This window comes from Prinia subflava, chromosome Z, assembly GCF_021018805.1.
Source record: "Prinia subflava isolate CZ2003 ecotype Zambia chromosome Z, Cam_Psub_1.2, whole genome shotgun sequence".
Classification (NCBI taxonomy): domain Eukaryota; kingdom Metazoa; phylum Chordata; class Aves; order Passeriformes; family Cisticolidae; genus Prinia; species Prinia subflava.
In genome coordinates, this window is record NC_086283.1 from 61,065,094 (window position 1) to 61,089,016 (window position 23,923).

The following is a 23,923-nucleotide window of genomic DNA, read 5'->3' on the forward strand; positions in this document are numbered from 1 at the left end:
AGGCATCATGCTGTCTACAGATGAAATGTTATCTCCTATTTCATACTGTTGTAAGAACTTTTGGGTCACCATGCAGAAATAAGTAAGCCATAAATTAAATAACTGGCTTTTGTTTGAAGAGTAACAATTTCCCAAGGACAGTTTACAGGGAAATTCTTTTGCATTTCACAGGTCAATGGGCTTCAGAAATGTCAAAACTTTAAGTAAAATAATTGAAATGAAACCACGACTGTATATTCAGGATGTAGTAGAAGACCTTGATGACAGTTTTATAGGGTCATATTTCTTGAACCCTTGAGAGGGTTTTATAGTTTTGTTTTTAAATAGCTATAACTGTGACATAGTGGATTTGAAGAGAGATGTTTTATAGTTCAATTGCAGTAGTCTGTCAGGCCTGTTCTTTAGTTCTTGGGGCTCAGAGCAAACTTTATCTCTGTTTCCATTTCTCACCTGTAAATGGAAGTGAAATGTTATAATTTTTTTTATCCACTTAGTTTTGTGACCTCTGAAGAATAGCAAATTTTTGTTGTTTTAATAAGTTTTTTACATTGTGGATAATCAACATGCTGTACAATGCAGCCTTGAAATTGAATGGGATCCTTGCAGCTTAGGAAGTCCTTATGAAGTGAGGAAATTTACTAACAACTGTGGTTCACCATCTTGAAAACTTAAATAAAAATCATAACTATAACACAAGATATCAATGCAGTTTTACTGCCTTATACAACAATACAGTTCAGTACACCACAAGTGTTTTATTACTGCAGTTCAACTTGGTCTCCACCACCATATGATCCTCTCCACATGCAGCTTGACAAGTATAAAGCAACTTATTTATAGCCTTCCTTCTTGAGTAAATTCTTTTCTTCATATTGTAGATTGCATGTCATGTTCAGCACAAGTGGGTACAACAATTAAAAAAAACCCCAAATTCCTGGATCAGAAGAGAAAATATTCTGAGCCTTTTTTATTCTTTTGAACTTCCATTCTTTCTTTATTTCACATGTATTGTTCTTCAAAACAAAAGTATTTCCTTTTTAACTTGAGCTCCCTAGTGAAAAAAAGTGCTTTTGGATTCCCTTCTGTGAGGTGCGGGACTAATATTTGCCAGTAGCTAACTGGCATATAAATTTTGGGAAATGGAATATATGTTCGTAATTTTGTCTTCTCTTTGACAGAGTTCAGGACTTCAAAATGATTTTGCCATACTCAAATGGATTGTTTGAATAATAAGGCATTAAAGGCTATGAGATAAAGTTGATTAAAACCCAGGATCCATTTTACAAAAAATACATCTTATTTCATGAAAAGACATTGCAATGTGAATCCCTAATACAACCAGCATCAAGTTCTAGATTATTAACACAGAATAAACTGATTGTATGGAAGAAGAATGGGACTGTTTCAGAAGCTGGACATTTAAGCCTCCTGTTATCTAAAAGCAGAATAATGTAAATAAAGTTATGGATTGGCATTGCATATTAGCTTAGTATTACGGGAGAAATTTTAAAAAAGAGAGAATTGATCTTATTAATGATGAGCCTATAATTGGTGGTATAAATTTCGTAATTAAAAAAAAAAAAATCAGTGAGAGCATATGGTTGCTTCCCTACAAATGAGACAGTGGAAGTAATCATTAAGCAGCTAAATGTATCAGTATTGGGATGTTCTAGGTTTTCTATCTGATGTGCTGAGATATATCCCATTCCAAAATAAACCTTTTGTTGAAAAAAAAAAGATAAAGTCTGTAATTTTTTAGTATAAAACAAAACCATTTATCAAAATGAACAGGTAAATAGAACCTTTATATTGGGATTTTCTTTTTTTTTTTTTTTTTCAGCACAGACCTGGGTAGGAAACTCCTTTATGTTTTAAGGTGTTGTCAGTCTCTGTAAAAAAGAAAAGTTATGAGCTTTCTGTCTGTGCTGGACTCACCTGCTGTTGCAATTCTTACAGGGCTGAAATATTTTACTCACCTCGGTGCTGTTCTCTGAAAGCATTAAAATTAGTGCAGAAATTTCACTCAATGAAACCTTTCAGCCAAGAGACTAGTAGACAGCACTGCATTTTTTGTTTCTTCAGATAAATGTTCTAATTTAATAACTTGGAGGCTTACTGTTTTCAGTATCCCAAATGAACATATTGCCTATAACAATTTTTCATATGTTCTTGAATCAGCAGACTGCCTGTTAATTGCCTGCAACACTCTCAAATTGGCCATTAGGAGAAAGAACCTCTGCAGTACTTTAATTTTCTGCCTTCCCTGTTCTCCATGCCACCAACTCTCAGCTGAGAAATGAAGTGCCAGAATGTTTTAGTTTTGTGGCACCTTTCAGTTCTCCAACTGGCAGGCCAGACATCAACACATTATATGCCTTGAAGATACTCTTTACAATATTTCTTCTTCAATTTGTCTATAAAAAAATGCAGTGCCTTGTTAGACACTGACAGTATCTACCACGTAACCACACCACTGAATTTTTCCAAGGAACATTCTCCATATGTTAAGTTATTCCCTTAGCTTCCATATTAATAATACAATTTATAATTACATCTGTGCTAGTTGAGGATACCATGCATCTATACAAATGTGATACCTGCTAGAAGTAGATTTTTCAGGGCTTTTACAAGATTCACATGACTCACTTACTGTCTGTACATGCCTTCTGCCTTCATTAGCATATCTGGAGCCGTGCTATAAACTTTGTATCACTATAGCTATAGCCTTTCAGTCACTTTGGGACAGTAACTATTAGTGTACCACTTTTCTCATATTCACAGTAACTTTCCCAGAAGACTGCATCCTGGCTGAGACAGCCTGATTGTAGTGCATGCCTCCAATACAGACAGCGTTACTGTGTTAGGAACTGTTTGTAAAGGAAAACAACCAACAAACATCGCTTTTGTTGCAGAGGGTATTGTTTCCTGACCAACAGGAGAAACGAGCAGCTACTTCCTCTCACCCTACAAATGAACTACTTTAACTCAGAAAGAGTTTTGTAGCTGACACAGCCTTTCCCAATACACCTACATTTCTACAATATCTGACACTCCCCCAGACCAAATAAAAAGGTGAATCTATAAAAAGGAAGCAGGACAGTGTTGGGGTCCTAAATGATTAATTAACCCATTTTTTTTCTGTCCTGCTGGAAGAAAACTTTATAATTTTAGTGGAAGTAGAATGGCATTTAATACGTTCAGGCAATTTCGTGCTCAGCAGCCTGGCACTGCAATACAGAAAATGATGACACTGAGTCTCTGAATCTGGAGACAGCCACATGGAGCTTGTTTGTAATGGCATGCCTAGCTGATAGTGACACGAGTCACACAGTTTGGCCTTCATGTGCATAGTCTCTAGCTATAGTGGTCTTGTACTGTGAGGCAGACATGCTCTCTAGTAACAGAGTGCTGTTTTATTTCTGATTTAATTTTTTCAGGGGATCCAGCATTAAAGTGCAAATATCAGTCAGTAAATTCCCAAGAAGGTTCATCTAAACCATAATATAGAAATTTGGTGGAGTTGTGCATTCACAAAAACGCATCTGCACCTTCTCTGAGTGTGTGCTGTTTGATCCTTGGAAATTTCCTTTCTAACAGTGGGTGTCCCCATGGCTGAAAAGCAGACAAACACAAGTATTTAGCCTCCCGTAGTTGCATATTAGAATGATGGTTCTTGAGACTCAAATTTTTCCATGTATTTGCAGTAACATCCATATTAAATAGTCAAACCCAGAAATTTCAAGAAACCTATGGCCACCAAGGAACACCATGATTGTCACTCAAGTGCCCTTATTAGTTTACAGCAGAAGTAGGATGCAACTGGACTGTCCTTATGTACCAGTATGCCTTTCTGGTGAACATTGTTAGTAGAACATATAAAACTTTCCATTAAAGATTGTTCAATATTTGCTTTAAAAGATCTGTTTCTCAGGTGCTGTTTTGGTTAGAACATTCAACTCTATCAGCTCAGACACTTCTGTATTCTGTAAGAATAGGGTAAATTAGCTAGTTTTGTTTGAAAATAAAAAAGTGTTAAATCTATTTAAGTACTATTTTTGTGGGTTTCCTTCCTTTAAGGTAAGACTTTAAAGTCCCTTAGGGGTTTGAATGTCTTCATAGCTGAAGGGTCCAAAAAATTTCCAGGGAGCATATTAAAGTGTTTTATCCTCTCACAGTGAAAATCCCTGCTTGTGTTACATTTGTATGGAACTTTCTGTGTTTCACTTTATCTACCGTGCATCCTGTCCTGTGACAGGAAATCAGTAAGAAGAGTCTGGTTCAAATCAGCTTTACTCCCCCATCAGATATTTTTATATGTATAAAAATAATTTGTGGAAGTACACATATATGTATAATATACAACAAAAAATTAGATATTAAATATGTACCCATATCCACCCTGAACCTTCTGCAGACTGCACAATGCCAGCTTTCTCAGCCTCACTTCGTAAGAGAGATGCTCCAGCTCCTTTATCATCTTTGCGGTCCTGCACCAGGCTTGCTTTGGTATCTGCATGTCTTTCTTGCTCTGGGGAGCCCAGAAAGGGAACCAGCAATCCAGGTGTGTCTGGCAACATGTCATAGTGCAGACCAGGACCTCTCTCAGACAGCCCCTTCCAAAAGTAGTTCAAAGAGTGACCATGCAATGACATCAGACTTCTCCCTCAACATTCCTGGGTACAATCCACCAAAGATGTTTGTAAGTCTGCTTTGTTTAAACATTTCCTAATGTGAGTATCCTCCTCTACTAAGAGTAAGCCTTCCTGGTTACAGACTTTCTCTGTGATGTCAGGGGTCTCGGATTTCCAGAGACTGACCCTAGCAGTTAATACTAAAGGAAAGAAGGCTTGCAGCACCTCAACCTACCCTTTATTTTTCTCACCAGGTTCTCTGCCCTGTTCAGCAGCAGGTCCACTTTTTCCCTAGCTCTCTTTTTGCTGCTGGTATACCTGCCTGTAGGAGATTTTCTCGTTGTGTTCATATCTCTTGTGAGATTGAATTTCATGTTGGTTTTAGCTTTCCTAAACTCATCCCTCCAAGCTCACACAGTAGCTCTATATTCCTCCTAGGTTACGTACCTTTGTTTTCATCTCTTGAACACTTTGGGGTTTTGTCTGAATTTAGTCAGTCCTCAGCCATCCATGCAGGTCAATCTCCATCTTTGCCTTACTTCTTATCTGTTGGTATGAGTCTTTCTGGAGCTTCACTATCAGCAAGCTCTTGCTGACCTCCTCTCTCTTCATGACCATATTCCACAGGACTCTTCCAGAGAGATCTTTGAACAGGCCTACATCTACCATCCTGAAGCCCAGATCCTGCTTTTTACTCTGTTCTACTCTCTCATGTTTCTGAAGTTCTCTGTCTCATGGTCACCCCACCATTCCCAGCCAGTCCTTTCTTAGTGTCAGTAGGAGATCTAGTATTGTTCCTCCTAACATTAGCTCTACAGGAAGTCGTTAACAGTGCCCTACAGAAACCTCCTGGATTGTTCACGCTCTCCTATGCTGTCCTTCTTGGAGATATTGGGGTAGTCATATTTCCATATGAGGATCCAGGCATGTGACCATATGACTTCCTCCAGCTGCCTGAAGGCCTTTTCTACCTCATACTCCTGGTCAGGGGGTCTACAACAGATTTCCACAAAATATTGCTCTGCCCCCTAATCCTGACCCTCCTCTACGTAAGAGGTTAAATAACAAATCTCTGAAAAATCTGTGTTTTCTGAGTAGGTAAATGTTACAAGCTGCACTGTAAATCTGCTTGCAGATATGTTTCCATTACTTTGGTTTGACTTTCTGGCTTTGCAATTTTGGTGTCTAATTATTGCGTTTGGGAGGAGAGAGATGGCAGATGTGTTGTTTCTGCTAAACTGGAGGAGGAACCTGAGCAAAGAGATGCTTATGAATCCAGACATCTGTTCAAACAGAAATTGAGTGGTTTCTGTTTTGCAAGATTTTCATAAACATTTAGTTATATGACAGACCTTGGGTTTTCTAAATTGTTCTAGTAAATATAGAGTCAAATGGCATTGATCAATGGTTCAGATTGGTTCTCACAAAAAGCAAGACCTTGCATTTATTGTGAAATTTGTTCTGCTATCCTGGGTAGCTTATGCAAAGTCTTATTAAATATTGACTAACTTGCTTCATGTTGCTGTTTCTGGAATCTCAGTCTTATGCCTGCTTTCAAAGTTTAATTTATATTTGTATAACTATCCTCTACAAAACCAATCATAGCAGAGATGCATGGATTACGGCATTCTGATATTTCTGCCAAATTGGAAAGTGGCCATTCATTCCCACAGGGATTTTCTGGCTAACTACATAAGCTAAATGAATTAAATGACAGAACTTCTCTCACCTCAGTAACACCTCTTTCTAGTCTATTGCAACACTTTAAGAATTCCATTGCACAAAGGAGCTTATCAAAGTCTGTTGGAAGTCCAGATAAATGACATAAAGTGTTCCTTTAGATATATTCAAAAGACTGGGTTTTTTTGTGAATTTCAAAAAATTAGGTGATTTTTATCCCCTTCAAGCAAAATACTTAAATGCTATTGTCAAATAAATAATTGAATCGGCAATTTTCAGAGACAATTAAAAAAAATCATGCCAATAATGAAATATGAGTTCTATTCTCTCTCAGAAGTTTGTCTATTCCTAAGTTCCCTGGAACTTGCTTATATTTGTCTGTTTCTTCTCTGACTCCATTTGTTTCATATTCCCCACATGGTACAAAACATTTTTTGGTGCATTCAGAACAGATGCTGCTTTCAAGCTGATTCATGGCCATCTTTCAAGGGGGTTGTGAGGGAAACTGTTCTCCTGCAAACCTCCTGATGACACCTCTGCTGCACAGATTGCAGATTTCAGTGCAGAGACCTGTTTCTTTATGGATGGCAGAGAAGATATTGCACAGAACACCACTTATGTTGTATGAGAATGGATTCTTCATCAGACATAGCAGAAGTGTGTAGGCATTTCTCAGTTTCTCAGTTTTTTAATTTCTCAGGTATGTACCATGTTGGGTGCTGAATAGGGAGCCAGAAGCCTGAGTGGTTTGTAAATCAATAATATTTGCAATCCTCTTCCTCCACTTCAGAATTTGATGAGTAGGACTGTCACCTGTTACTACAGGTGTTGCTGGAGTCCAGGGCATCCCTCTGTTTTGCTCTGGAGGGTCTGGGACCCCAGCAGAGGGGTCTGGGACAGGAGCAGGAGGTTTGGAACCTGTACAGGGGGTTTTGGAATGTATACAGGGGGGTTAGAAACCTTAGCACAGAGTCTAAGAGGAATTACAAGTCTCAAGAGTGTGAAACGAAGAGTAACTAGTTTATCACAGGGTGAAAAAGTAGAATTTGGGGATTTTTAGAATGGAGGCTGAAGAGTCAAGATGGAGGAATCAGGGCGTGGACCTGTTCTTCTTCCTTCTTGTTCTTGCCCTCCATCTGCAGCAGTGCTGGGTCACGAGGGATTGGTTTAAAGTAGAGATGACATGGTCAGCATAGATGATAGGTATTGGTAATTAGTTGTAAATAGAGAATACGTTATGGACAATGGTTGGGCCGGAGGAATGGTGCAGAAGGGTTGAGACTGCCCGACCAGGGGGGAGTCTCCACAAGTTCTCTGCCACAGCAGGAACCTTGGCAGAGCACAGAAAGAACTGTGAGATAAGAAAGAATAAACAACCTTGGAAAATCTGAGATGGCAACTCCTGACTCTTCTTCTGCACCTAATGCGAAGTGTTTCAGAGGGCAAAAGACGTTTTACCACCGAATCTCGAGGATAAGAACCCAAGAAGGTGTGAGGCTCTGGACCCAGAAGGCTCTGGACAACTGGTGAGGTGGGGGAAAGTCCTCCCAGAATAGAGTGGTATCCTAAAGCAACACCACCTGTACCCCGCATGGCGTCCTCATCAAGGAAAAGAAGGGTAGTTGTAACAGGAGACTCCTGTCTAAGGGGAGTGGAGCACCTGATATGCATACCAGAGGCAACTCAGGGAAGTTTGCTGTCTCCAAGGGCCTTGGATAAAGGACATTACTGGAAAACTCTCCAGTCTAGTAAGGCCCTCTGACTACCACCTGCTATTTATTGTTCAAGCTGGCAGTGAGGAACTAACAAAGAAAAGTGTGACAGCAACCAAAAGAGGCTTCAAGGCCTGGAGACAAAGTGTAGTAGGATCAGGATTACAAGCTATGATATCTTCTATCCTTCTGGTAACAAAGAGTAATTTTGATAGGAACTGGCACATCCATAAGATCAATGTGTGGCTCTGAGATTGGAGTAATCAGAAAAATCTTGGAATTTTGTCTGTGGGATGATCTACTCAGCACCTGGTGTCCTGACACCTGATGGGATGAACCTGTGTCAGAGGGAAGAATTCTAGCACAGGCAGGGACAGGCACATTATAGCTAGCAGGGCTTGTAGGCCCTCCAGGGATGAACAATGGGACTGTGTGCCAAAACTTGAGAAAATGAGCACTAATAGGGTCTCTCAATCTGTTTCACCAGGTGTTGGTTACAATGCACCACACCTGAGATGTTTCTACACTAATCCAGCAGCATGAGAAACAAATGGGATGAGTTTGAAACTTTGGTCCAGTCCCGCACATAGGATATATTGGCATAGGAGAAACCTGGTGTGATGAATCTTGTGAGTGGGTGCCATGGCTCTTTGGGAAGGATAGGCAGGGCACAGGTGGAGGGGCCACACTGTGTGTGATAGAAGGGCTAGAATGTATGGAGCTCACAGTTATCACTGGCATAGTTGAGAGCCTCTGGACATGAATCAAGGGACAAACAAATAATGCAGATTTCATAATGGGAAACTAGTATAGACCTATAGCCGGAACAATGATTCTGATGAATTAATCTTTGAGGAGCTAAGGGACCCTTCTTATGAGGGAGCCTTTGTTATTGTGAGGTACTTCAATCTGCCAGAAATCAACTGTATCACAAGCTCTGTTGCAGTTAAAGATGGCCAGAACTGTGGGGGACAATAAAAAGATTTTTTAAAAAATATATTGATAGCAAAAGGCAGTGTGGAAATAATATCAGCCTGTGACAGGATGAGCATGATCACCTTACCAACAGGGACAGGCACAAGGCAGAGATGTTTATTGCATTCTTTGCCTCTCTCTTTAGCATGGATGATAGACCAGGGGGTCCCAGTGCCCTGAGCTGGAGGACCTTGCTGTGAGAATGATCAGCTCCCTGCTGACCCTGAAACTGTGCATGATCTGCTACTCCAGCTGGATCCCCTCCCTGCAAATCTATGGGGCCTGATGGGATTCATCCAAGAATCCTCAAAGAGTTGGCTGATGTCATTGCAAAACTTCTCCTGATGAATTTTGAGTGATCTTGGGAATTCAGAGAGGTCCCAGTTGACTGGATGCTACAAAACATTGGCCAGATTTTTAAGAAGGGTGAGAAAGAAGAGCCCAGAAATTACAGACCTGTCAGTCTCGCTTCAGTTCCTGTTAAAGCTATGGAGAAGATTTTTCTGGGAGGTATTGAAAAACACCTAAAGGACAACACAGCCATTGTGCCAGCATGGCTTCCTGAGAGGAAAGCTGTTCTTGTCAAACCTGATTTCTTTTGTGACAAGATAACCTATGTAGCTGATCAAGGGAAAAAAAGTGGATGTAATATTTTTGGATTTCAGTAGTTTTTGATACTGTCTCTCTCAGAATCCTCCTGGAAAAATGTCCAGTACCCAGCTGCATAAACAAATTACGTGATGGGTGAGTAGCTGGCTCATGAGTTGGGCACAAAGAGTTACAGAGAATGGGGTAACATCAGACTGGAGACCTGTCACTGGTGGGGCTCCACAGGGCTCCATCTTCAGCCCTGTGCCCTTCAACATCTTCATAAAGGACCTGGACACAGAACTGGATACTAACATGGATGCTAAGGAAGTTTGCAGATGACTGGGAGGAAATAGTGACTCCGTCGAAGGAAGAGGCCTTGCAGAGAGACCTGAACAGATTAGAGGGCTGGGCTGTCACTAAGTGCTTGAATTTCAACAAGGGAAAGTGACAGATTCTGCCTCAGGAATGGGACAACCCCAAATACAAGCTAGGGAATGAGATGATGGAGAACAGTGACACAGAAAGAGACCTGAGGGTACTGGTCTATGGCAAGTTGAACATGAGTCAGCAGTGTCCTGTAAGCCAGGGGTGCCACCTGTGTCCTGGGGTGGATCAGGGAGGGGAGGGGATTGCTCTGCACTGGGGCAGCCTCACCTCAAATGCTGGGGGCAGTTTTGGGTGCCACAATACAAGAAAGACATTGAGCTGTTAATAGAGTGTCCAAAGCGGGGCAACAAAGATGGTGAAGGGCTGTGAGGGGAACCTGCATGAGGAGTGGCTGAGGTCACTCGGGCTGTTCAGCCTGGAGGAGACTGAGAAGAGACCACACTGCAGTTACACAGCACCCTTAGAAAGGGGAGTGGCAGACATTGATCTCTCCTCTATGGTGACCAGGGACAGGACTTGAGAAAATGTCCTGAAGTGTCAGGAGATGTTTACGTTAAATATCATGAAAAGGTTCTTCACCCAGAGGGTGGCTGGACACTGGAACAGGGTCCCCAGGGAAGTGCTCACAGCACCAACCTGACAGAGCTTGAAAAGCATTTGGACAATGCTCTCAGGCACAGGGTGTGACTCTTGGGGCTGTGCTGTTCAGGGTCAGGAGTTTGTCTCTATGATCCTTGTGAGTGTCTTCCAACGCAGCTAAACCTGTGGTTTTATGAAGATGGGCCAGATAAAAAGGAAGAGAAGAAAAAAAATGATTCCTTTATATAGCAGCTTAGTGACAGACTGGGACCCCAGAACCTGGTCTTAATATCTGCTCTCACATCCTAACCTTGGTGCATTGTGCTTTGTTCTAAGTGTGAGAGATCCCCAAAGTTATTTCAACCTTTTCTCCAGGAACCACATTGTTTAGTACATATATGCTCCTAGAGAGTGGGTTTTCTTTGTCTAAGACTCTCACAGTAGTTTTTGTCCAATGTTTCTTTCTTTGTCATGTTTCTCTCTCCTCTTTACTTGCTGTATTGCACGTTGAAGGTATTTTGGGTATTTTACTGATATGTGTATCAATTATGCAAGAAAGAGATAAATCAGTCCTCCATTTACCTGTTCAGCTTTGTAAAAGGACAAAGAATTCTGCTGTATACTTTCTCCTAATAGAACTTCAGCAGCTCTGTATTTATCTTCAAGCTGCATCATCTTGAATTTATCATGTTTTTATAGTGAAGTCTTATGTGTGTGTGATGCAAGTTGGTTATTTTTGTTGTTTACATCTTGTTCCAGCATGCCTTCTAAAAGCATTATTATAACTTTTTTTTTTGCTATTACATGGTAATGCTGTAAATTCCCCACTTTAGATTCCTGCCAGTAGATGGGCTGACCTCAATGTGCTCTTAAGGTTTTTTTACATGTGTATGCCAAGGGACTGTACATACTCCACAGCAGTTAGTGTATTCTTTGTCACCAACTTATCATGTTTAAGAGTCTTTCTTTTCACAAGTGAAAAATGCCCATTCCTATGAAACAACCTCCTTTCAAGTGCCTCCAGTTGTCGGTCTAAACGAAGGTGGCTAATGCATGAGAAATGCAACCCATTAAAGTATGGAACTGCCTAGTTACACAGACTCAGAATAGTGTTATTTTTGTTATTTTTTAAACTTACTTTATTGAGATTGGGACCCAGCATAATGCTCATAGGAGAAATGAAATCTCCCAAACACGGTGACGAACAACTACACGGATGGCAATGGGAGCCTCTGCTGTGAGGCTCCCTTCAGGGCTGTCCTCTGTTGGACCAGGAGATATTTGCAAAAACTTTTATTGGCTTGGTTCTTATACTCTATTGTTAGTCTGTATAAGGACCCAACACAAGCATGTTTCTTCCTTATTTATGTCCATCAATCTCAGCCACAAGCAAACCCCATACTAACTGTCTGTGTATGAGAGACTCTGCTATGTGATCATATGTGATCATTTCTGTATCAGCAAACATTTAAAAATATTTTTGACAAATATTTTATTGCTATTCAAACAGACTGGATTTGTAGCAGGAACCACTGCAGGTATTCTCTGGAAGTCATTCTCCATGCTGATATACTCAGAAGAAGTCTCCAGAACCATCTAAAATTTCCATCAGGAGGGCTTCTGCACGACCTGGTCACATTGTGAATTGTGAAGGTGGCCAGCAGTTCAGGGAGTCACCCTGTTCCAAGTGTGTCCATTGTCTTCATCCAGATCATTTTCCCACCTCTGCTGATCCCTTCCTGCAGATGTCCTGTGCTACCCTCGAATTAACTGAAGTGTACTTGGGTGTACCATCTGCACAAACTGATAACCAGCTGCACTACACAGTTCACTAAATATCAGGGTTGATTTTTTCATACCTGTATCTCATTTCCAGTTTAAATTCCACAAGTCTAGACATGATATTTTTATTAGAATCATAATCTTTTATCTTTCTGTGTATGTGCCAGATCCTGACTTCATATGGGGAACCAGTTAGAAGTAGTACTTAGCTGCTGTTTTCAAATAGCCTTGTGGGTGTTTATGCTTTTTCCAATCTGTGTAAACAAGGTTGTACTCCAGACTTGCTAGAGGCATCATGGTATTCCAGATTTGTCTGGCTCTGATTTAATCTTAGACCGTTTTTATCATTTTACTTTCAGATGCTCGTTTGGCACATGTGATCCCTCATGCGTTTTAGTGAGTACAGGACTCTTCTATCAATATCCACAAAAAGTTTTGCCACCTCCAGGATTATGCAAGTCATTAGCAGTGGTGTTCTCTCACAGTTTGTTACTATGGATGTATTGTTTTCAAATGTGAAATGTCACATATCTCAATAGAAACTGCATTTCTGTAATAAACAGTGAATTGGTTCCTATCATTTGTGTCCTCTTTCAACTAAATTTATTGCAGCATTGCTTGGGTTTAAAGGGATTTTGCATTCAAACATTTTTCTATCAATAGTTTTTCCTGGGAACCAACAGGTTGGAGAGGGCTTTCTTTCTAGCTAAAAAGGTAAACTAAACAGGCTGTTTGGTGGAGTTTTTCTTCTACTCACAATGAGGGTGTTAATCAATATTTCTTGACTTGAGTAGAAAAGCAGCTGATCTATTAAAAATATTGTGTGTAGTTTTGGTCACCAAAATTTTAGAAAGGCATTAAGCCATTAGAGAGTGACCCTGGTGGGTTTCTTCCAGCTCAGCTTAATCTGTGTTTCTGTGCTTCTGTGCTTCTGTGCTTCTGTGCTTCTGTGATCCCGTGATTCCGTGATTCCGTGATTCTGTGATTCTGTGATTCTGTGATTCTGTGATTCTGTGACTACTGTCTTCTTCCCAGTCTGTAAAGCAGTGGAGCCCTGTGCTTCATGCACATAATTTTGGCACCCTGCTATGACCTGCTGTTATTTTGTCACTCTGTGGTTTTTAAAATTTCTAAACACCCTTCTGCTCCTTATTTTTTTTCTCTTTTACAAACCTCTTCACAAATACAGAAAAAGAAGGATTTTTGGGCAAGGATTGTTCTGTTTTAGGTCTTTACAATGCTCTGAAATTCTGGTGTGAGTTTAGTCAGCTGGATCTGCCTGCTGCACTGCCCTTAAATAGAAAAATATAATTTTTAGCTTTTAAATAGGGGCTTAGCTCTAAATGTCAGGACATTCTTGCACAAACACCTCACTCATCTGCCCACTGTACCTCTTTTGCATCATTGCTTCTGGAGAAACAATTCATTCCTGGTGATTCATGTTGTTGCAAGCAAGAATGCTAGAGTGAATAATACACACTTCAGTAAAATTCTATGGTTTTGAGTTCTTGACTGCAGAACTGAGAAAAAGAAAAAAAGCAACAAAAGGAACAGCAAGGAAATGAGGTATAGCTGAAATTTTCCTTGTGTACCACCATGGGTCTTTCAGTCCCAGCTTAGTCATTGGGTCTGATGACTAAGCTGGTGATGTGTACCAGGGTACTTTTCCTCTGAGCTTGTGATGGGGAACTTGGCCCTTCTGTTTCCAGGGAACCTCACTGTTTTCAAGGAAAATGAAATTTTGTGACAAGAATACGCCCACTCAATTAATGTCTAATTTATAGACCTTATTGTACCAAAGCTGTCTTCATTTGTTTGCACTCAGAGGATGTAAATGAGGCATCTGAAAATTAATCTGCTTTGATTAACACGAAGACTGTTAATTAATGTTCATTTTTCCTCAGAGAAAGTCCAGAAAATTCTGTGAATTTACAACAGATTATGCAGGGAGTATGAAAGAAAATCCCTGTACAAAAGAATGTCCAGATACCAAATATGCAGCATAAGTGCTGGAGGTATGGACTGAGTATGCAAGTGAAGAAAATTCTGTTCACTCCATTCTTACTCGTAACAGGTACTGAAAAACATCATGATAAATCAATAATACTAGTAAGAACAAGAATAGTCCTAGATACTTAAGTATAGTACAGTCTTCTTCTAGATACTGCTAGCAATAGTGAAGATGTATATTCAGCGTATCTTACTGCCTTGCACAAGTCATGATGTAGGTGGCTTGTTATTTGTTTTGCTTCCATGCTTACATGCTGAAAGGTTGAGGGCATTCTTCTTTTTATATTTATAAAAGAGGTCTCCACCCAAAATATGGCCCAATCTGAGGCTGTATTTCTCCCCACTCACATATTCCTGAAAATGCTTTACCATTTTCTCACAATCACAAGAAGTATCTTTTCTCATTACTGAGATGATTAGGTTTCTGATCTGCAGTTTCCCACACAAAGGGAAAATTTTAATGTTGTTCACATCACTGACCCAAGCTTAAAGTGTCTGCAAGTGCTATGTTGAATACTGAATGAAGGACAGGTCCTGTGTCAGTCTTCTCAGAGCACTGGATTTCACTCTTTGTGCTTCACAGGTCCCAGAGAAGTCACTCATGCTGGCTGGTAATGGCAAACTTCCCCACACTATCCCTACAACCATAATAAATACAGCTTTGTTTAATTTTCCTGTGTGTCAAACTGCTTCATTGCACAGCAAAAATTACTTTAGCATACTAATCAGGCAAAATGAGAGTAATGCAGAGTCATCCTACTACAACCTTCTTGCTGTAACATCTGAGAAGTGTCAAATGCCATTCTCTCTGCATGCTTAAAAATTCTTTTTTGCTGCTGTAGCTTTTGAAAGAAAATAAGTCATGTTTGTCAGAAATAAATAAAAAAATCAATATGTAAATCTTTTTGATGTTACGACTATGTTGAACTCCAAGTAAATATGAGAAGGCATATAATTTCATACTATTCTTTTAACCAAAGCAGTTAAGATAACAAAATATTTTAAGTACTGAAATGCCTGAGATGAAAAGGGAAAAACATTGTAAAAAAATTCTGGTGTGTATAAGCCGAATCTTTCTTATGATGTTGTTCTTAACAGCCAAATAGCTGTCAAAAGACTGTTTGCTTTAAGCTTATAAAAGCAAAAGTTTGGAAAACTCATACTTTATTAATATTATAAATAACATCTACATGGTATGAAGACTAAAAGATCTAAAATTATAGACATGCTAATCCTAAAGTACACTGGACATTTTCAGAATGTCCAATCTCTTATTTAGACAAAGTCTGATCCAGTAGCAGGCAAATGACTAATTTATAATAGCCTTCCTCAAGGTCTAAGGGACATTTTAATTTTTTTCCTCTCTATGGCAGGCCTATGATAACTTAAGTCTCTCATTTGCATGAAAATATTACTCTGTAGCTTTGCTTCTAATGATAGTTGGTCCAGGCAAATTGTAAAAAAACAGCCCCAAGTAATCTGCAGCTTTTGCGCAGAGCAGAATGTAAGGGTACACAGACAGAAATGTTCATGGTTCTGTCTTATGTTATGTTTAGTGTCTTGTAATGTATCCTTGTTCCTTTTGACTAGACTATTGTTTTCCTGGGACTAGTGGTACACTCTTATAGGAAGAGGCTCATCTGAAGTAGTGCCAAGCACCCACAGATCTACCCACAAGCCACTTCTAAGAAACAATTATGGTAAAGATTGAAATTCTTTCTGCAGAACAATGCTAAATATGGTTGACAATATTTTTCTTCCCCAAACAAAATTCCTCCTATTAAGGTCCACTTCAATTTCTTTCCCTGTACAGAATAGAATCCAAATCTTCAAGCATAACTTTTAATATTTCACAAATATGCTTCCCTTTGTTCTCAGCTCTTTTTGGAGCTACTAAACAACAATAATAATAAAAATGGCCCCTGGCATTCCTTTGAAATTTCTTGACATTCAATGCCAAAGCACAAATTCCCACTGCTCATCTCATTTAGATTCATAAACTTAATTTTGTAAATTCTTTAATCCCTCTTTAGGTATATGAAATCTAAATGTGTTCATTTTCTTTTCATTAAAAAAACCTAGCAGAAAAACTTGCTAACCTATATGCCAACAGCTAAACTGGGAGAAGTGACGTTTTAATACATTAGGTTTATTTTCACTAGAATCTTGTCTGTTTTCTTCTCTTTTTTCCTCTGTTTCTGTATGTGTTTTCCCTTCTTGCACTAATATTCATTGAATTGACACTTTTTCCTTTCTTCTTTTCGCATTGTAGAATACTCCATAAAATTTGTGTTTTATCTTTCCTCAATGATTTATGAGTGGAAGTTCAAAAGAGATTCATAACTCAGCTACATAAATACAGAGGAAGAATTTATAATATTTGAAAGAAACAAAAAGGATTTATTTTTAGTTCAGGTGTGGTTTTACTTTTTTGTATTTGCATGGTTGCTGTTTTTATTTTTAATATATAATTATGTATGGTCTCAATTGAGTTCAGTGGAATCTTTTCATTTAATTGTTTCATTATCCATACTTACGCATACATAGAATTTCTTCATAGTAGAGTTTACTTTTCAGTCATATTTTAAAACATACTAGATTTTGTTAAAACAGTTTTTCCCTTTATCACTAAACTGTGGCCTATAATATCTGATCTATGCTTGTCCTTTCTGCTAAGCCAAGTCACTCCTTTATCTTCTCTTTGATAACAGATTTATTGACTACATGGTTCATTGTCTTAGCTGATACAAGAGTGAGAATGAGCTCTGAAAGTCAGGCTGTCTTAATGCTTTATACTGTTAACAAGCACTATGCTTATTTTTCATTAAAAGCTTTCCTGTTCTCTTGTCTGCACTGATCATAACCATATTTACAGCCTTTCTGGAACTAATTTTCCTGTTTCTTCTGTTTTACAGAAGTTTCTGCTAGAAAAAAACCTCTGTGTGAATGTGGGGAAGGACTTTGTTGGACCAGGAAGCAGGGTGAGAACAGAATAGTGACAAAATCTTTTTCTCAAACATTATACAGAGTCAAAGATTAAGCTGAGCTGGAAGACACTCACAAGGATCATAGAGACAAACTCCTGACCCTGAACAGCACAGCCCCAAGAGTCACACCCTGTGCCTGAGAATGTTGTCCAAATGCTTTTTTAACTCTCTCAGGTTGGTGCTGTGAGCACTTCCCTGGGGACCCTGTTCCAGTGTCCAGCCACCCTCTGGGTGAAGAACCTTTTCATGATATTTAACCTAAATGTCTCCTGGCACAACTTCAGGCTGCTTTCTCAAGTCCTGTCACTGGTCACAGGAGTGTAGATATCAGTGTCTGCTGCTCCTCTTCCCCTCACAAGGAAGTTGGAGACTGCAGTGTGGTCTCTTCTCAGTCTCCTCCAGGCTGAACAGCCCGAGTGACCTCAGCCACTCCTCATGCAGGTTCCCCTCACAGCCCTTCACCATCTTTGTTGCCCCGCTTTGGACACTCTATTAACAGCTCAATGTCTTTCTTGTATTGTGGCACCCAAAACTGCCCCCAGCATTCGAGGTGAGGCTGCCCCAGAGCAGAGCACAGTAGGACAATTCCCTCCCTTGACCTAACCTTACAGAAGACAGAGGCTCAGGAAGCAGAACAAAATGACTCTGTCTCACTTTTTCATATGTAGCTTATGTATTTACCCAATTTTTAAACACAATTTAACCAATCACATAGTTGTAATGACTATAACTACATTTTGTTTCTGCTGTCTAATCAGAATATTGGCAGGATTTCAGTGGCTGCTCTGAGAACTGTTTGTTTAAACAAAAAGTTGTGTTTTCTAAATCCATTTTTGAATCTAAAACCCATGTTTCTTTTTTTTTTTTCTTTGAAATCACTCAACAGGAATACTAATTCTGAGGGCATGCATTTTTGCAAGCGAATGACGGTATGTGTAAGAAACTCAAGACGGTATTGATGAACCTATTCAGAAACTTATTATTAGAATTTCTGGGAAATAAACACTTCCCAGATGATTTTCTTCCCTGATTTATTAAGAATTCATGAAAAATTTTTCACATTTACTTCCCACACTTCCACATCTTGATATTTTGCTTTGCCTATATCTTTTACAGATGTATCAATGGGACTCTGCATGGAATTTCAAAATGCTGTTTTCAGACACAGCATTAAATATAGATTATTCACATATTGCTGCTTAAGGAAATAACATACTCATTAGAAGGGTTTAGCAAATCCAGTTAAAATAAGAAATGCACAGTGGATCAATGTTATGCAGCTTGTAGCATATATATCTGTCATACATATCTTTCAGCTTCCCAGAAATGGACTGACTATTACAGATGATAAAACTGTTGAATTTTTTTTTTTAATTATTGTACTCTTTGCATGCAATTTTCAGTGAGCAAACTCCCCATAATTTGTGGCCTTTCTCTCCAGCCACTCTGGCTGTGCCTCTCAGTGCTTTGGGAAGAACTAATGTAGAATCTATATCCAGACTGTACATCCTTTGATCTGCTAAAGCTTTTAGTCCTCCCTTCTCCTAGCAACAGGAATATGAAGGTTCTATACAAAATAAAATGAAATATAATATATTAAATTGATGTATCCTGAAATTTTCCACTTTGCTAACTTTTAATTTTTGCAGAATTTTTTTCCAAGTTGTTATCAGGGAATGACATGTTTTGTTGGACTGGAGACAATGTATAAGATTGTTTTAGTTGTTAAAATTAAGATAAATACAAGAAACATAGAAAATTTAGACTGTGGAGCCCATTTATATTAAAGAAAATTTTATTTATTTTCCTGTTTGCTTGCTTTTTCATGCGTTTAAATATTTTGCACATGCATCTCTAGGCTGTTGAGAAATTACAAGATAAGTAGGATATATGGGTGGGAAGAATCATGCTATTACAGAGCTGATATGCAAGCCTGGCTTGTGTTACCAGACTGTTGCTGTAGTGCTGTGCACAGCTGAGGATTCTGTGGACTTGTCACGAGGGCCGAAGGCCTTCCAAACCTCAAGTACAGGCTCTCCTCCACATGCCTCACGTCCCAGCACCTTTCATGAAGAGAGATGTGATGAATGAGGTGCTGGCTGATCTTACGGATTCTCTTAGTAAAGTCCTATAGACTGTGAGGAACTTAAAAGGCCTCAGGATGCTTTTTTTTTTCTTTTTTTTTTTTCTTTTTAATTTTTAAAAAATTTATTCTTGTTTTTTTTTTAAAGTCATCAAGTGTCCTAGCAAGAGAGCAACATGGAAAGACAATTTTTTACCACTAAAATGGGGAGATAGGACCTATTAGTTTGCTCATTTTTTTATTGTTGGACAAATAAACCATTTCAAATATAGCAGGAAAAAAAGCAAGTTTCTTGAATGATTCAAAAAGAAGGACGAAATACTGAGATCTATTTTCTCCTTCCCACCCCCCCCCCCCTTTTTTTTTTTGTTTCAATACATTTACTCTTGAGTGTGTGTAACTTTTAGTCTATACTACTGCTTTGAATACGTGGTTTCTGCCAGAGTAAGGTGTGAAAATAAGGCACACATTTTCAAGGGGGTAAAAGAAAATCTCTTAATAATAGCTTTGTCTTGAACTGTAAAGGCAGACATTGTGCTACAAACAGTAAATAGACAACTCGTGCAGCTCATAGGTTAGGGATGCCACAGTCCCCACATGCAACAAGTTCATAGCAGCAGATGTTGGAAACTGAGACACTTCATCAAGAACAGTTTTCTCCACACATTACTTTGGAAACTGAGGCTGCACTTTGTGCTCATCTGGGTTCTGTGGTTTTCAACAACTCCATTACTCTGACATAAGTGACAGTGTCACTTTGTTCTGCTGATGTACTGATTTTTGTTTTGTGTAAGTACACAGATAAAGCTTTCACATAGTTTATGTTTTTTAATTGTATAAAAGGGCTTGTGATGAAATGTGAGAGGCAAAAAACCTCCTCATGTCACCATAGAGTAGCTAAGGTCATTCAGATGACAGCAAAGGTTGCTTACAACATATGAAATCCACAATCCTTTTGGAAGGACTCCAAAGTACAAATATTCACATGAAAATGCTATTCATTGTATGTTTTCTTAACAAACAAGGACACTTTTTCAAGGTCATTTTAGTGGTTATAAGAAGTGATTTTCAGTCATTTTCAGCTGGAGAGCTAAATATTCTTAAAATCTGATATTTTTTGGATCAATTAATACATTGACTATCCCCCTTCCCTCTCACCAAAAAAAAAGTGGAAAAACATCAAGACCCAAAAGCTAAGTTAACTCTAGTATTTCCTTGAGGGAAAGGACAAGAAAGAGGGGAATATCAGAGTATTACTATGGCTCTGTTGCTAAACATTTCGGGGTGTATTTTGCTTTGGTTAGATCACCCTGGTTTCCTGGTTACCTGAATTTTTTGCATCATCCAGAATACCTATTTTGATGGCCCATATTGCAAGCAAACAAGCATAAGAGCTGCTTTGTGCTTTCTGAACTTATGAGTACAGTGCAATGATCTTTCTTTCTTACGGAGTCAAACCTAATTTTCTGATGGTCATGCCCATGCAATAATTCATCTTCTATAAGGTACCATATACTTTCCATCAGAGGAAAGAAAGTGGCAGACAACTGTATTTAAAAGGCTTATTTATTTTCTTTCTTGTTAAACTGAAGTGGTAATTTTTTTAACAGTCAGAATAACCTCTCCTTACATTAGGAATGGATAAAATAGGCCCCTGGAGTGGATGTATAAATATTTGAATAAATATATATAAACACCTCTATGCTTAAGCTTGTATATGTACATGCATATGCATATAAACACACAGATATAGGCCCAAAAATAAATGGGAAAGAGAAATGTAATCTGAAGAAGGAAGTTTATAAACAAGCATGTCAAGGGGATTTCAAAGTTCGCAAGGGTGCTGTCAGTTGGAGAGCATGCTGTTATTATTCCATATGTGATTTACTGAGGATTAGAAAAATAATCCTGTAATAAGGATTAGGTGCTAAACAACTGAAATGAAAAGAGAGGAAAAATAATCCTGACTGGCCATTTTTATGTAGATGAGACAACAAGCTGCATCCACACCTGTGGTGTCCCACCCTTAAGGAGAAGCAAGTACCCAAGATTCACAGATGCTCAGGGTTGAAATTAATGACAAAAATCAGAGGGTCTGCAAAAGCTGGAAAAGTTTTTATTAGTAAATAACACGCTTGGCATCGAAATTGGCTTGTTAGTCCCTGATCCTAATATAATCACACAGCAGTAGGTTTTGGATCAAGGACTAGGGTGAGAAGTAAGAGAGGCAGAGAGAGAGAGAAATTAAAGAAGGGGAGAGAGAAAAATAAGAAGGAAAGAAAAAGAGAACAACAGTCCTGGTTCCATCATAGTTTACAACTGATGAGCTCTCTGGCCTGCACAAAGGTGTTTAACCCAGGAAGGTGTTGCCCTACCTATTTATGGCTCCCTTCCCCGACACCCTGTTCTTTCTCACAGCTTGTTACTACATTATTGATACATCAATATCTGGCTATTTTTGCCAACAGTCCTCAGCTAGCAACAGCTGGCTATTGGTGTTTGAGACCTACACATTAGCCCCTTTTCTTTTGGGCTTCTCTAGCCAAAAGCTCTCATGTCTGATCTTCTGCTGGTCCCTGGACAATCTATATCACATTGTCAGTTTGCAGTTTCATATGGTGATGTATGAAGTGGCTGGAGATTTCCCAGAAGGAAACCCTGCATGTTATTAAGTTTTAAGTTATTAAGTTTGTTGGTCTGGTTTAGCTCACTTCATTCTTTGCCTTAGATTCATCACTGCACTACTGCATGTACCCTGCAGACTGAGGAAATATTTGAGAGATAGGGAGGAAAATGTTGAAGCTTTGTTGTCTCCTCACTCTTGACCTCAGTGGGCTCAAGCCCTCAGTGGGCTCAGGCCCAGCTTCCATTTCCTGGAGTAGCAGCTTCCTATTTGTCATACATTATACATGGACTTGTAATGTGCCATCCTAATTTCCCTCATCCACTCAGAGAAATTATCCTTTTTTCAAGTATTTTCTTTTCTAGCAGATGCTTTCATTTGCTTTGATTGCAAACTAAATTTTCTTTGACTGGAGCAATGTCTTTACAAATAACTGTCTTTGAGGACATCTCAAACGTTCTGTGTTCTGACTGAAAACTTTACTACTGTCAGCATTTTTCTGAAGCATAAGAAATTTACAGATAGTATTACTAACATCTTTATCTGGAATACCTTTAGAAGATATTCCAGTCACATATTATCGAATAACTTTACTCAGATGAAGCTTTTACTTTTATTAAGAGAATTCAAGAACATACCAAGGACTTTTGGCCCACTTTAAGAGGTTACAGCTCCCTCATGGACTGGGCAAAAGAAGCAAGATAGGATATTGTTAATTATTCATTTAAAAGTCTGTCTTCTACACAGTGCTGAAGAACGTGATCATTGCAAGGAAGTGTATAAGCAGGGTGAATATATATGTATTCTGACTCTGGAAATCATGCAGCTATCGGTACATCAGGTAATAAAATCAGATTTTATAAATACAAGAGATTGTATGTTTCCTGCAGGAGGTCATCTAGAAGTCAAGTAGGGGATACTTTGCTTTTTAAGATTGTTATAGTTTTTCAGATCTTTTACTGAATGTTCTTGAATAAGACTTGAACTGATGAAAGGAAAAAAACTCCAATAACAATATATTACATGAAAAAAAAAAAAAAAAGGTGTGTAGTTGTAATCCACACTGAGATTACAGCACATTGGCTAGGTGCTGAGTGTAGCACATTGGCTAGGCTTTTCTACATGAGACCTTATCCATACAGGTTTTTACTTTGTTGTTCTCTGTTTTGAAGGTTCTTTGTGTGTTTGAACTTCTCCCAGAATTATTCAGCAGCTACTCTTCATGCTTGTATCTTATCAGTATTTAGGCAATAGTAACCTCAGCACTGGGAGGCCTGGAACAGTCAGTTGCACAGCTGCAGGGATCAGGACTTCAGAGGATGTTGGAGATACTTGACAGCTGTCTTGGAGGACACCATCTGAGACTGGAATTAGTTGGGTAAGTGGTGGATATGTTGGTTGTGAAAAAAAAATAAATCAAGGGATAGCGTGTTCTAGTCATACATGTTTTATGTTTCTAAAATCAGATTAGAAAAAAATCCTTTTCTTCTGAAGATTCTGCTATTTCTTCCATCCTGCTTTTCCTGCCCTCTGTACCTAGAAAATAAAAATCTGCTTCACTATCACCAAAGAGAGTTCTATTGTTTAGTATGGGAAAAAATGCAGTCAGTTTGAGGAGGAGTTGCCACGGTTTTTGCAACTTGACCTGTGTTTTCATTATATCCTGTTAACCCTGAGCATTTCAGAAGCATAGCAACAGCAGTATTGACATTGTCACTTGGAACAGTGTTTTGCTCTGGTAAAATGGGTAAAATGTTTTAGTGGGTTAGTGTGTGGGTTTAAAACACAAAGACTGCAATAGTTCTTATTGGAACTCTGGCTTGTGCCAAACCAAGACTCTCAGGTTCAAAAGAAAATCTGATCAAGCCTCTCCATGCATAAAC